The sequence below is a fragment of the Chiroxiphia lanceolata genome, chromosome 6 (genome assembly GCF_009829145.1).
Source record: "Chiroxiphia lanceolata isolate bChiLan1 chromosome 6, bChiLan1.pri, whole genome shotgun sequence".
Classification (NCBI taxonomy): domain Eukaryota; kingdom Metazoa; phylum Chordata; class Aves; order Passeriformes; family Pipridae; genus Chiroxiphia; species Chiroxiphia lanceolata.
The window spans coordinates 47,666,673-47,678,427 of NC_045642.1; the positions used below are offsets into that span (position 1 = coordinate 47,666,673).

At 44.6% G+C, this 11,755-nt stretch overlaps 1 long non-coding RNA gene across 1 annotated transcript; it reads right to left on the reverse strand.

The window, feature by feature from the left end:
• Window positions 1-7,303: 7,303 nt before the first annotated feature.
• On the reverse strand, window positions 7,304-11,384 carry LOC116788600. Its single transcript, XR_004357699.1, has 3 exons — window positions 11,278-11,384; window positions 9,603-9,738; window positions 7,304-7,865 (listed from the first exon to the last, which is right to left on the reverse strand). It is a non-coding gene; the product is annotated as an uncharacterized LOC116788600 (long non-coding RNA).
• Between the last annotated feature and the right edge of the window lie 371 nt (window positions 11,385-11,755).

Sequence of the window (11,755 nt, forward strand, 5' to 3'; positions counted from 1 at the left end):
TTTACACAGTAGTTACAGGTGCTGCTTTGATTGCAGCCTTGCAACCACAAAAATGCAGTCAGTTTTTCTGTCTATTCTAGGTATAGTCTGAGGCAAAGGGATGCTCACTATGCTACCTCATTCACATCAGCATCTTCTTGCCAGCCTTTTCTCGTTCTCCCTTCTCTCACTTCTTCTCATCTGACAGGAAGGGATACTAAGCAAGTTTGCAGACTGCACAAAACTGAGAGGGGCTGTTGACTCCCTCTAAGGCAGGGAGGCCCTGCAGAGAGACCTCGACACATTAAGCGACTGGGCAATCACCAACCATATGAAATTCAACAAAGGAAAGTGCCAGATTCTGCACCTGGAATTGGGCAACTCCAGATGTATGTGCAGACTGGGGAATAGAGATGCTGGAAAGCAGTGCCGTGGAAAGGGACCTGGGGGTGCTGGTTGACAGCAAGTTGAACACGAGTCAGCAGTGCCCTGGCAGCCAGGAGGGCTGCCCCCCCCCGTGTTCTGGGGGGCATCAGGCAAAGCATCACCAGCCGGTCGAGGGAGAGGATTGTCCTGCTCTGCTCTGCACTGGTGCAGCCTCACCTTGAATATCATGTGCAGTTTTCGGTGCTGCAATATAAAAAAGACATTAAGCTATGAGAGAGTGTGCAAAGCAGAGCAACGAAGATGGTGAAGGGCCTTGTGTCAGGGGAGGTTTAGGTTGGATATTAGAAAAAGATTCTTCATTCAGAGGGAGGTTGGGCACTGGAACAGGCCCCCCAGGAAAGTGATCGCAGCAGAAGCCTAGCATAGTTCAGGAAGCATTTGGACAGTACTCTTGGGCACACGGTGTGACTCTTGGGGATGGTCCTGTGCAGGGCCAGAAGTTAGACTCAATGATCCTTATGGATCCCTTCCAACTCATCATATTCTATAATTCTGTGATTCTCAGGCTAGCACTCTCCATGCTGCCCTCCCACCATGCTTCTGAGTACAGGCAGTTGCACTTTTCTGCATCTAACTTGAGTGGGGTTAAGGATTTTGCCCTCTAGTGTAGCTCTGCTCTGCCTCTGATATGACACTGCTGAACCACCATCATTCCCTGTGTGACAGCACCACTCCCCTTCAGCAAAAGGTAATCCTTCTCAGCACAGACCACTTTCTCATGTGGTTCAAGAAAATCTACTTTATTTAGCATAGAAATGGATTCAAAATGTAGAGAATCCCAGTTCGCTGTGGCTGAGGAACAGTCAGAAAGCTGCTCCAGGCTTCTGCAACTGTCCTGACAGATCTCCCAGAGCTCTTTGCCAGCTCAGCAAATTCAGCTGCTCCATCCACAAATCTGCTACAGAGGCTTTGGGCTGCCATAGTGCCTCAGACCTGGGTAGAGAGGCACATGCATTTTAAGTCAAAAGAGTGTAAATCAGACCATTAATCTTTTAATCTCCATTACTCTGGGATTTGTCAAAACTTGGGGCTGCACCTGCCATGAAGGCTGTTCCTGACAGCTTCCCAAGACATGGCTTGGGCAGATGATGTTGATTTTAGCTCTGCTGGTGCCCAAGGCTGTGGAGGAGCAGCTTTGGGTCTGCTCTAGTGTTGTGCTAACTTGCTGTGTGCCACTGAAGCTAAACATTCATCCTGCGAGGCTGCAATTTGAAATGCCCACGTAACTTCATCTGGCTTTGATTTTCCCAGGTATGTAGGTCTAGCTTCTTCCAGCAATGTTTTTAGAAAGGCCACATACAGATTATGCACCGTCCTTCACTGCAACTCTCACCAATCAGCCATTTTAGTTATGGAAGATATTTTTTCACAGCATTTTGTTATTTCACTGGCTTTCAAGTTCTGAGATGAGTGGTATCTAATTCTCTGGGTCTCTTTTTTGCCTCTGCTTCTGGTCCTGTCTTGTCTTTCATGTATGTAAAGAGTAAATGAAAGGAGAGAGATTTTTAGCACTGTCCTATTAGTTCAATATGCCAGCTACACATTCAATACTTTTCAGGCATATAAAAAACACTGATACTTGTATAAAAATGAAGGAATTGCAAGTAAAAAACATGGTGGCAACAAACAATAAAATACAGCACGGGCTTGTGGGTTTGTCATTTTTGTCTTCAGGTTTGATCCAGATTAAATCCTCTCTTTCACTGACTGTAACAACTCCTGTCCTGCTCACATCCCAGGAGCTATGGCTAGGTGGCTATGCAGCTATGCAACAGCTGCTGCATTTTGTGTCTTCACCTTGTTTTTTTTTCAAGAGGGAAACCTCACAGATATTAACCCCACACCTGTTACAAGCAGTAGGACTGGAGTATTGTACAGCAAGAGAACAGCTCTGCCCTGATGCAGATGGAGAAACCTGGCCACAGATTTTCCATAATCTCAGTTGCCAAAGTTTGTGCTCTGGTTTATTAATCTCACCTGAGCTGATGGCAGTAACATGTCCCCGGATCATGTTTAATTGTTCATATATTTGAATTAATTTATTGTGAACTTTACTGAGATAGTCTTTCCTTCTGCAGCCTGAGAGCTTTCTGTTTCTAATGAGGTCAACCTCTGTATTGTTCTATGGTCACCTCCTTGTTCCCTGAGAAAACAAAACCTCCACATTTTATTGGGATGAATCAAAGAAAGTGATCAAGTTATCTTGTAAACTAGCTTTATGTGCATCTCGTTAAAAAATGTAAGTCATAATCATGTAGTTTATCAGGAAACAGAACTTCTGCCAATTTTTGGCTTTTCTTGCTTCAGTGTTTATGCTGCAAGGGTAGCCCATCTGGTTTAAATTGCAGGATGGAAATCACAAGACCAACCCACCATTCCCTGACTTGCAATCCTGGAAAAGACTGGAAGTAGTTTGGCAACATAATATGTTTCCCTGCCTCCTGTAGACATAAATCTCCAGCTTCAGAGTAGATTGAAGCAGACAACAGAGTAATTTTAAGATATAGACCCAAAGTACAAAATGGGCAGCTGAATCCAGAATCAGAATTCTAGTAAGTCAGTAGTTGGAGTTCTTGTTGAGGTTCAGGCTATTATAAATTAAGTAGGAATTAGCCGTGCAATCTACATTCAAGCCCACACTTGGATACCACACCTCACAATGTTCAGTGACACCTGGATGTCTGGAAGTGATCTTCAGGCATTTTGCCCTAGAATAGAGATTTTAGTAGTCTGGTTCCTTCCATAATCTGCTGAATACAGACACAAATGAATACTCTGTCTACAGCTATTGCAGAATTATCTGTTGCATGTATTTTCACGGAGATGTTCTCAGTACCATAAATGTACTACCTCTCAACACTCATGCAGACAGTGAAACATTATTGTCTCCATTTTACAGGTGAAGCAGAAAGATGCAAAAAGATTCAGCCACATATGGAGTCTTAATATATCTGGGAGCTGAGTCCTCAACCAGTGCTGCAACAAAGGAGCCAGCTGTTCCCCATCTGAATTCAATGTGACAGGCCGCTACTGATATCTGATACCTAAAGAACACTCTCCTTGTAGAGTTCCCAAATCCCTTTACAAAGGTGGTTGAATAGCCTTCTTCCCAAATTGCAGGTGGAAAATGGAAAACAAAACCAAATCCTTGTGAAGGGGTCTTACTCCCTGCAGTGAATACCTGAGTAAAGAGAAGGACTAGGCTTGTGAAATGCTTTGAGATAGTTTGGTGGGATATTTACCAAATTTTAAGGCATGACTAAAACAGTTGCTGTTTGTTCCCAAACTGTTACAGGATGCTGTGTCTAATCACAGAGGAAACTCAAGAAATACCCATATGTCCTTGTTTGGCCAGCAGCAGGATGGCTAGGATGTGCCAGGATGACAAAGTGCTGTATGCTGGCCTATTTTAACCACTCTGGATATATCCAGCCACTTGGAACCAATATGGGCTTTGAAGCTACCTTGCTGATTTGTATAGGGCATGGAGCAAGTTGTCATTTAGCCTCTTTCAGATAACTCACATGGCCGCTAGTTTTCTTTACGAAGTTACCATCAAGATAAAGAGAGATTCATTGCTTTTAAGGCAATGAGTCAAGTGATTACTCCTGACATGCCAAAGCAGACACAGATAGTTCCTTCATCAACACCTGGGTTTTTATAAGTGGACAGGACCGAAATGGAGCTGGAGATCTGAACTGCTGCCTGCTTTAAGAGACAGCATATCCAGAGGCAGGAACATCACTGCTCAGATCTTTCTCTATAGTGGATTTAGCTTGGAATGTGAGACCCAGTTTTTCCTCTCTTCTGCCATTAATATGTGTGTGGAGTAATGTCACTGAGGCCATACATCTCCTCGTCACTACAGAGACAGCTGTGTCCCTGGGTTGGGGAAGTAGCACAGCCCCAGCACGGGTGGGAAGGGACTGTGAAGCTGGTGGTAGCTCTTGTTCTGTATGACTGCAGGCAGAGAGTGCAGACTGGAGTGGCAAAGGGATGGAAGAGTCCTGACTGTGGAGCATCCACCCCTCTGTGTCTGAGCCCAAACACTGGGGATAATAGAAGTTTTCAATGTTTTCCCTCACAGAGTACAACTCTCAAGAGGAAGTGGGATCATCGTTTAGACTAGACTAGATAACACTACTATAAAACATTTGAAATAACAGAGGAAAATACAAATGCTGCTGGAGATAGGAGGTCACAACCTGTGGACTCCAGCCATCAGGTCCTGGCACTAATTTACCCGTGAAATTCTGGTTCTGTATCTTATTCTGTTGCTACTGGAAAATGCAGTTATGACCCTCAGACTTGGGAGGCACAGACTCTGCTGTAGACTCTCTGAGACCAGAATATCTGGTGCTTGGCATCAGCTGTCAAAAAGTTTTACCCCCAAACCCCTCTTTCAACTGTACTCAGGTTCTGCAGGGGCAGGTGTGTTGGAGGTTGCAGGCAGCATCTCTGAGCCTGCTGTACCATGGGGGTCCCTCAGGCAACTACTGAGAAACACTTACACAACTAACTTCAGAGTTTTTACAGTATTTGTTCAGAATACCTGGGTTTATGGTTGTTGTGGAAACTATAATTAGGAATTTTTTGACTTTGGTGCTGACAAAAATCTCTACACAGAGTAACATCTTCCAGGTGAGAGCAGGGTGGGGCTGTGGAGTTGGTATTAGCATTGGGCACAGTCGGGAGTTTGGTGTAAATCAGGAGGATTGATGTGTGCCTGCTGAAACTAGAACTGGACTTAGACAATATTTCAAAACAGATGCACATGATATTTTGTCCTGCAATCATGCTTTCCAGCCATACATCCTCTGCCCTTGAGCATTGCTTCCCACCTTGCTTCTCCTGCAGGAACGCCATTGTCCCAGTGACTCATCCTCACTGGAAGATGGACTACAGCAAGATCTTTCACTTGCGAGGGTAACCAAAGATGGAAGAACCACCAGTAGGCAAAAACATCTGCTATATTTTCCAGGAAATATCTATTTCTGGAAAATGCAAGATGTTGAATAACAGTGCAGCTCTGTGCTGAAATAAGAAGGACTTTGCCTAAAGATCCTTCTGAAAAATACCTGTTAGCTAGTGCAGACTGGGTGGCTTCAGGTAAAAATCAGAAATGGAGCAAAAATATTATTCTTCAGAAAGATATTTTCTGAGCCTCAGGGCTAGAACATTTCCAGCTATGGTAGTTCAGGAGTTAGGGACTCAGGAGCAGTCAGGCTCAGGGAGAACACCCCACCTGCCCGACTCTGGAGGTGCTGCTCATGCTATGGTCAGTAATGTCTCTTGACTGTCTGCTTGCTGCACTTCACTCTGCTAATGAAGGCAGCATCACTGGAAGAATACTGCTCCTGCACTGTTATGCGTGTGTGAGGTATACATAGTGTTGCTGTGATTTTAATACTGTGAATTAAAATGTCTGAGGATGGCTATAGGTATACTGGCATTGTGCTTGTCAGAGGGAAAAATGGAACAAACCACTCAAGGATGCACAGAGATAGGAAGTAGCAAAGAGTTCAAGTCTTTGCACTTCTTGCTGAACCTCCTTCTCTGGACAGTGTTACAGCTCCACAGACACACCTCCTCAGGCTTCCCCATCCAAGAAACCTCCTCTGTGTGAGTTGTTTCCGTTACAATTAGCAGTTTAAAATATTCAGATATGCCTCCCACCTTTTTTTTTCACTTTTCCTCTGATCCTAGAAATACAGAAAACGTCCCTCTACAGGCAGGCTTATCAAGCAGGAGTGTTTGGGTGAGCTGTGAAAAGCAGCACATTCACTAGTTGTTAGAAAAATCTCCTAATGCTTGCATAGCATTGTTCCGAGGTGTGTAAAGACACGCACATATGTTATGGCTCATTACGGGAAGCTGCACCAAAAAGAGCAGTTACACACAGACACTGCATTTAAAGCTATTTACTGTGGGATTGTCAAGAAAAAATTGAAAGGGAAATTTACTCATGGAGAGCAGGCTTTGCTTTGAAAAACAGGCTTGCTGAGCTCAGCCTAAACAATTTGGGATCAAGGACTCAATTCTCTGCGGAGGGGACCTCAGGCTCTTGCCCTATAAGAGATTCATGGATAAGAGAAAGGCAACACAACAGAGGAAAGCAATACTCTGGCATGACCTCTGCCAGTGACTCACTAGCCATGTCAGCCAGTGGCTCAGTCGCTGCCCTGGCTTGTGGGTCTGAGTTCGGTGTTTTGGGGCACATTCCCAGGTCAGTCCCTGCCCAAGGCTCTGACAGCAGAAATACTCAGATTTCACCCCAGCTCAGGCTGCCAAAGTCATGTGGGCCTGGCAACAAAGGTCACCTGTCTGCTCTACCATATCCCCAAGACCTGGAAAGGGGAGATGGCACCAGGAAAAATGGTGCCAAGGCAAAGGAGCAGAAAAAGAGCTGGGACGTGGGGACAAGACTGTTGGTTTCTTTTCTTCCCCATTCCATGTCCTGGCCCAAGTAATGAAGTGAAGGGGACATAGGGACAGCAAAGAAATCTGAATGATGTCACTGCCACCCCACAAAGATACTAAAAGCAATCCAGAAGAAAAAATGTTAACTTCTAGAATGTTAAATCAGCAAGCCATTACTAAAATTATAAAGAGAGAAAACTTTCCTCAGGAAGCAGCAAACACGAAGTCCTCAGAGGAATCAAACAAACCCACTCTTTTGCCTGTGTTTCTTCAAGTTAGGAATGATCCAGATGTATATGGAATATTTTTTGAAAACAAACCCCTCACATTACTTAGTATGCTGCATTACTGCATGGTGAAAAAAAAAAAAGGCATTGTAACCAATTAGATACTTCAATGAGAAATGGATCTGTCTCTCCTTACCCATTTTCCCAGCAGAAGAGATCAGTGTGCTCAGGTCTGGGTTTATTACCTTGATTGTACACGGACATTTAATCTCACGACTGCAGCAGTGCCTTTCACATCTCCTCCTCCCTTGCTCTATCTGAAGCCAAAACTCCTGGAAGGTGAAGGTCCGTCCATGTTGCAGCTACATGAAGATGTGTCTGCGTTGCTTCAAATGAAGATTATAACAAAGATCATTTATCCCTTCTTTGAAGAATCTTAAAATGATAAGTGGTGAATCTGGCATTGCTTCTGCCCGTGTTTAGTCCTGAGAGACTTATAAATGTCATTTGGAGGTCATCAGTCTGGTTAGTGTCCTCCCCAGAAACCACATTTCAGAGCCTTTTGCTCAGCCGGTGCATCAAGGTTGTCTCAGTTTTCTCAGACTTGCTAAACAAATGGGAGTTTTTCCCACTGAGGCTGTTCTGCCTTCTGTTCTGGAAGAATGGGGAATGTGGGTAGAAGAAGTTAAGGGCTGCAGGAGTCAGACTGGGAGCTTCATGTACTGCATATACACACAAATATCCAAGAAGCAACAATCTTGGACTTCAAAATTTCAACCTGGAGGCTGCATACTTTAAAAGGAAAATAAAATATTTTAAATTTCCAATACTGCCCTCTGTGATAGCAACCTATATTGAAGGGTCTGTGGTATTTCTGTAATGCAGGATGACGGCATATTTGCAAATTAATGGGTGAAAGGCTCTACATTTGCAATGATATGAGAGAACACAGGACATGTGATGGAATCACTCTGACCGGTATCTGTTCTGTCACTCATCTTCTAGCAATAATAAATGATGGGTCTAATTCAACAACATTCACATCTAGGTTTTATCTATAGAGAAGTCTCAAAAAGTAATCTTCCATTGCCCTGCAATGAAACTGGCTGTATTTTTTGATGAACTGTGCTCTAAAAATGTGTCTGTACTTGTTATCACCATGCCTTGGTTATGAAAGCCTAATGCCAAAAAAATGAACTTGCTTACTACATTATCAGGACATGCTGGGGTTTTTTTTCTGCTTTCACCATCTGCTTGCTTTCATATGCTTTCCATTACTGAGACAGCATATTACACTGCTAGCAGAATTAGGAGGAATAATTTAGCTCCCAAAACAAACATTATAGTAAATACAATGGGCAACATTCTGCTCTCTCTTCAGTCTGTAATTCACTGAAGTCTGTTTTGTGACACCTAACTGGGTCAAATTATTTTCTTAATCCTAAAGGTGCAGCTCCTATTGACTTCAGTGAGGAAATCTGGGTGTAGATGAAAGAGGAAAGCATCTCACATTATGCCTAACATCTAATCTAATGGAATAAGGGGGTTTCTTCACTGCTGTGGCATACTATACTTTTGAGCTACTTACTGAAGTAGGTGCAATCTCTTTAAGGCTTATCTAATATACACCACGCATGGAAGTTGCAAGGAAAAGTCTCAACAGGCTGGCGTGCCTGCTGGGTGAGGACAGCCAGCAACACCAGCTTCACAGAGCAAAAGGCCCTTTGAAAAGCCGTTTTTGAAGGGGTGGCTGAGGAGGGACTGTGCTCTGCACATGGGCTGGTGGGAAGAGAGGCATCCCAGCACAGCAGTCACCAGCTACTGGGGACTGCAGCTGTTTCATCCTCTTATGAAGAAGACCTGAACCCAACAGGCTCTGCTGACTGGCATGCCTTGGGAGCTATCTGGTGCTGAACAGACAGCTGTACCTCGTGCTGGCTTGTGAAGGACAGGAGGGGCTGGACTGAAACCTGTTTGTGTTGTGTGAGTGCAGAATTCTTGTGCTGGTCCAGCAAGGCGGTGGCTCTGTAGAGCAGCCAGAGGAAAGGGAGAGCCAGCCACACCTGGAGGTACATTAGAGAGGGAGTCTCCACAGCAGAATTGCCACACCACTCCATAGTGAACACTAGAAAAGCACCAGCTACACTGTTCAGGGAGTGCAACCAGCTGCAAAGGCAGCACAGGCAGCTGGTGCAAGTGGGTAGCAGCATCACCCACTCTCACTCAGCCCTCTTCAAGGACAAGTAATGGCCTCTAAGGTTATACTTTCAGGGAGGGAACAGCTGGTGCCAGAAAAGAGACTTATTGAGGCTACCACTCCACCAGTGGTGTTGCTACTCCTGTCACAGATGTATGTGAGTGCTTTTCAGATCATAGTCTCACAAACCAAAAGTTTTCCAGGGATCACAAACAAGAGTGCAGGCTTTCTATTAACAAAATATAAAACAAGAGAATACCTTTATATGCTATAACATGAAAAATACAAGTGTGCTAGCAATGTAGTGACTTGGCCACTGCTTTTTTTCTTACACTCAAAGAAAAATATGATTTTTCTGTGTATTCTTCTCTATTCATGCTGGGAAGTCATGCACTCAGCTTCCTTGAATGCTCAAGATGATGCTGCACTCCTTAGTCTCAATCACTTCCACTAGCATCTCCACATTAGCTGAATAAAAAGAAAGTAGCAAGTTGAAGAGGTTCAATCCATTGTGTAGGAAGAGCAACACAGAGAAGGACTTCAAGGTGAAGCTGAACATTTTCTCTTTATTGCATAATTAGAGAGAACAGAGAAGCACCACTTGTTACTGGCTTAGGCACTCTCCATTTTGCTGTGTTTACTAAAGATTGTTTTCAGGTTTCACTGTAAAAGAACCAGGTTTATCTCTGAAATGAATTGAGCATATGACTGCTGGTTCTTTTCATCCATACAGCAACATTTTGAATGTTCTGCATTAAATCATTGAATCATTAAGGTTGGAAAAGACCTCTAAGATTATCGAGTACAATCATTCACCTAACACTACTATGTTTACCACTACAACATGTCCCCAAGTGCCACATCTACACATTTTTTTGAACACTTCCAGGGATGGTGACTCCACCACTTCCCTGGACAGCCTTTTCCAATGCCTGACCACTCTTTCTGTGAAGAAGTTCCTCCTAATATCCAATCTAAACCTCCCCCGGCACAAATTGAGGCCATTTCCTCTTGTCCTATCTCTTGTTACCTGAGAGAAGAAACTGCCCCACACCTTGCTACAAGTTCCTTTCAAGTAGTTGTAGGAAGTGATAAAGTCTCCCCTGAGCCTTCTTTTCTCCAGACTAAACAATCCCAGTTCCCTCAGCTACTCTCATGTTCCCCAGACCTTTCACCAGCTCTGTTGCCCTTCTTTGAACACACTCCAGCACCTCAATGTCTTTTTTTAAGTGAGGGGCCCAAAACCAAACACAGGATTCGAGATGCAGCCTCACCAGTGCGGACCACAGGGGGACAATCACTGCCCTGGTCCTGCTGGCCACACAATTTCTGATACAGGCCAGGATGCCACTGGCCTTCTTGGCCACCTGTGCACACTGCTGGCTCAACTGTTGATCAACACCCCCAGGTTCTTTTCTGCTGGGCAGCTTTCCAGCCACTTTGCCCCCAGACAGCCTGTAGCACTGCATGGAGTTGTTGTGACCCAAGTCCAGGACCTGCCACTTCACCTTATTGAATGTCAACAATTAATTGGTCTCCACCAATTGATCCAGCTTGTCCAGACCCCTCTGCAGAGCCTTCCTACCCTCCATCAGATCAACACTACCACCCAACTTAGTGTCATCTGCAAACTCACTGAGAGTATACTCGATCCCCTTGTCCAGATCTTTAATAAAGATATTAAACAGGAATGACCTCAATACTGAGCCTTGGGAAGCCCCACTAGTGACCAGCCAAAAATTGTATTTAGCTCCATTCACCGTCACTCTCTGGATCTGACCATCCAGCCAGTTTTTAACCCAGCAATGAGTGCACCTGTCCAAGTCACGAGCAGCCAGTTTCTCCAGGAGAATGCTGTGGGAAATGGTGTCAAAGGCTTTACTAGTCCAGACTGACAACACCCACAGCCTTTCCCTCATCCACTAAGCAGATCATCTTGTCATAGAAGGCAATCAGGTTAGTCAAGCAGGATACCTGCCTTGTTCAGGTCTTCCCCCTGAATCTTACCTATAACCACTTAACCGTCTTGTCATCATCATTAAACTCTAGACAATCAAAACACTCCCTAACATACAAAGCTACCTCCCAGGTTCTTGTTCCTTACCTATCCCTTCTGAAGGGTTTATAGCCATCCATTGTAGCACTCCAACTGTGTGAGCCATCCCATGCTTCTGTGATGGCAACTATGTCATAGTTTTCCTGCTGCACAATGGCTTCCTTTCCCTCCTGTTTGTTGCCCATGCTGTGTGCATTGGTGCAGATGCACTTCAGTTGGATCCCACCACCCTTTTGAGGGGAGGAGCTCTAATTCCTGTGTGACCACAAGTACTTCCAGTGTTTCTAATACCTCAGTAACTCTTGCATTCTTGCTGCCACGTGGATGTCCATCACGTACATCTACTGAGACTGCAGACTGAAGGATCTCTCCAGCACACCTTCCCTCAAACTGTGGCATACTGCCCTCAAGCTTAGCTGTAGTGAGCCT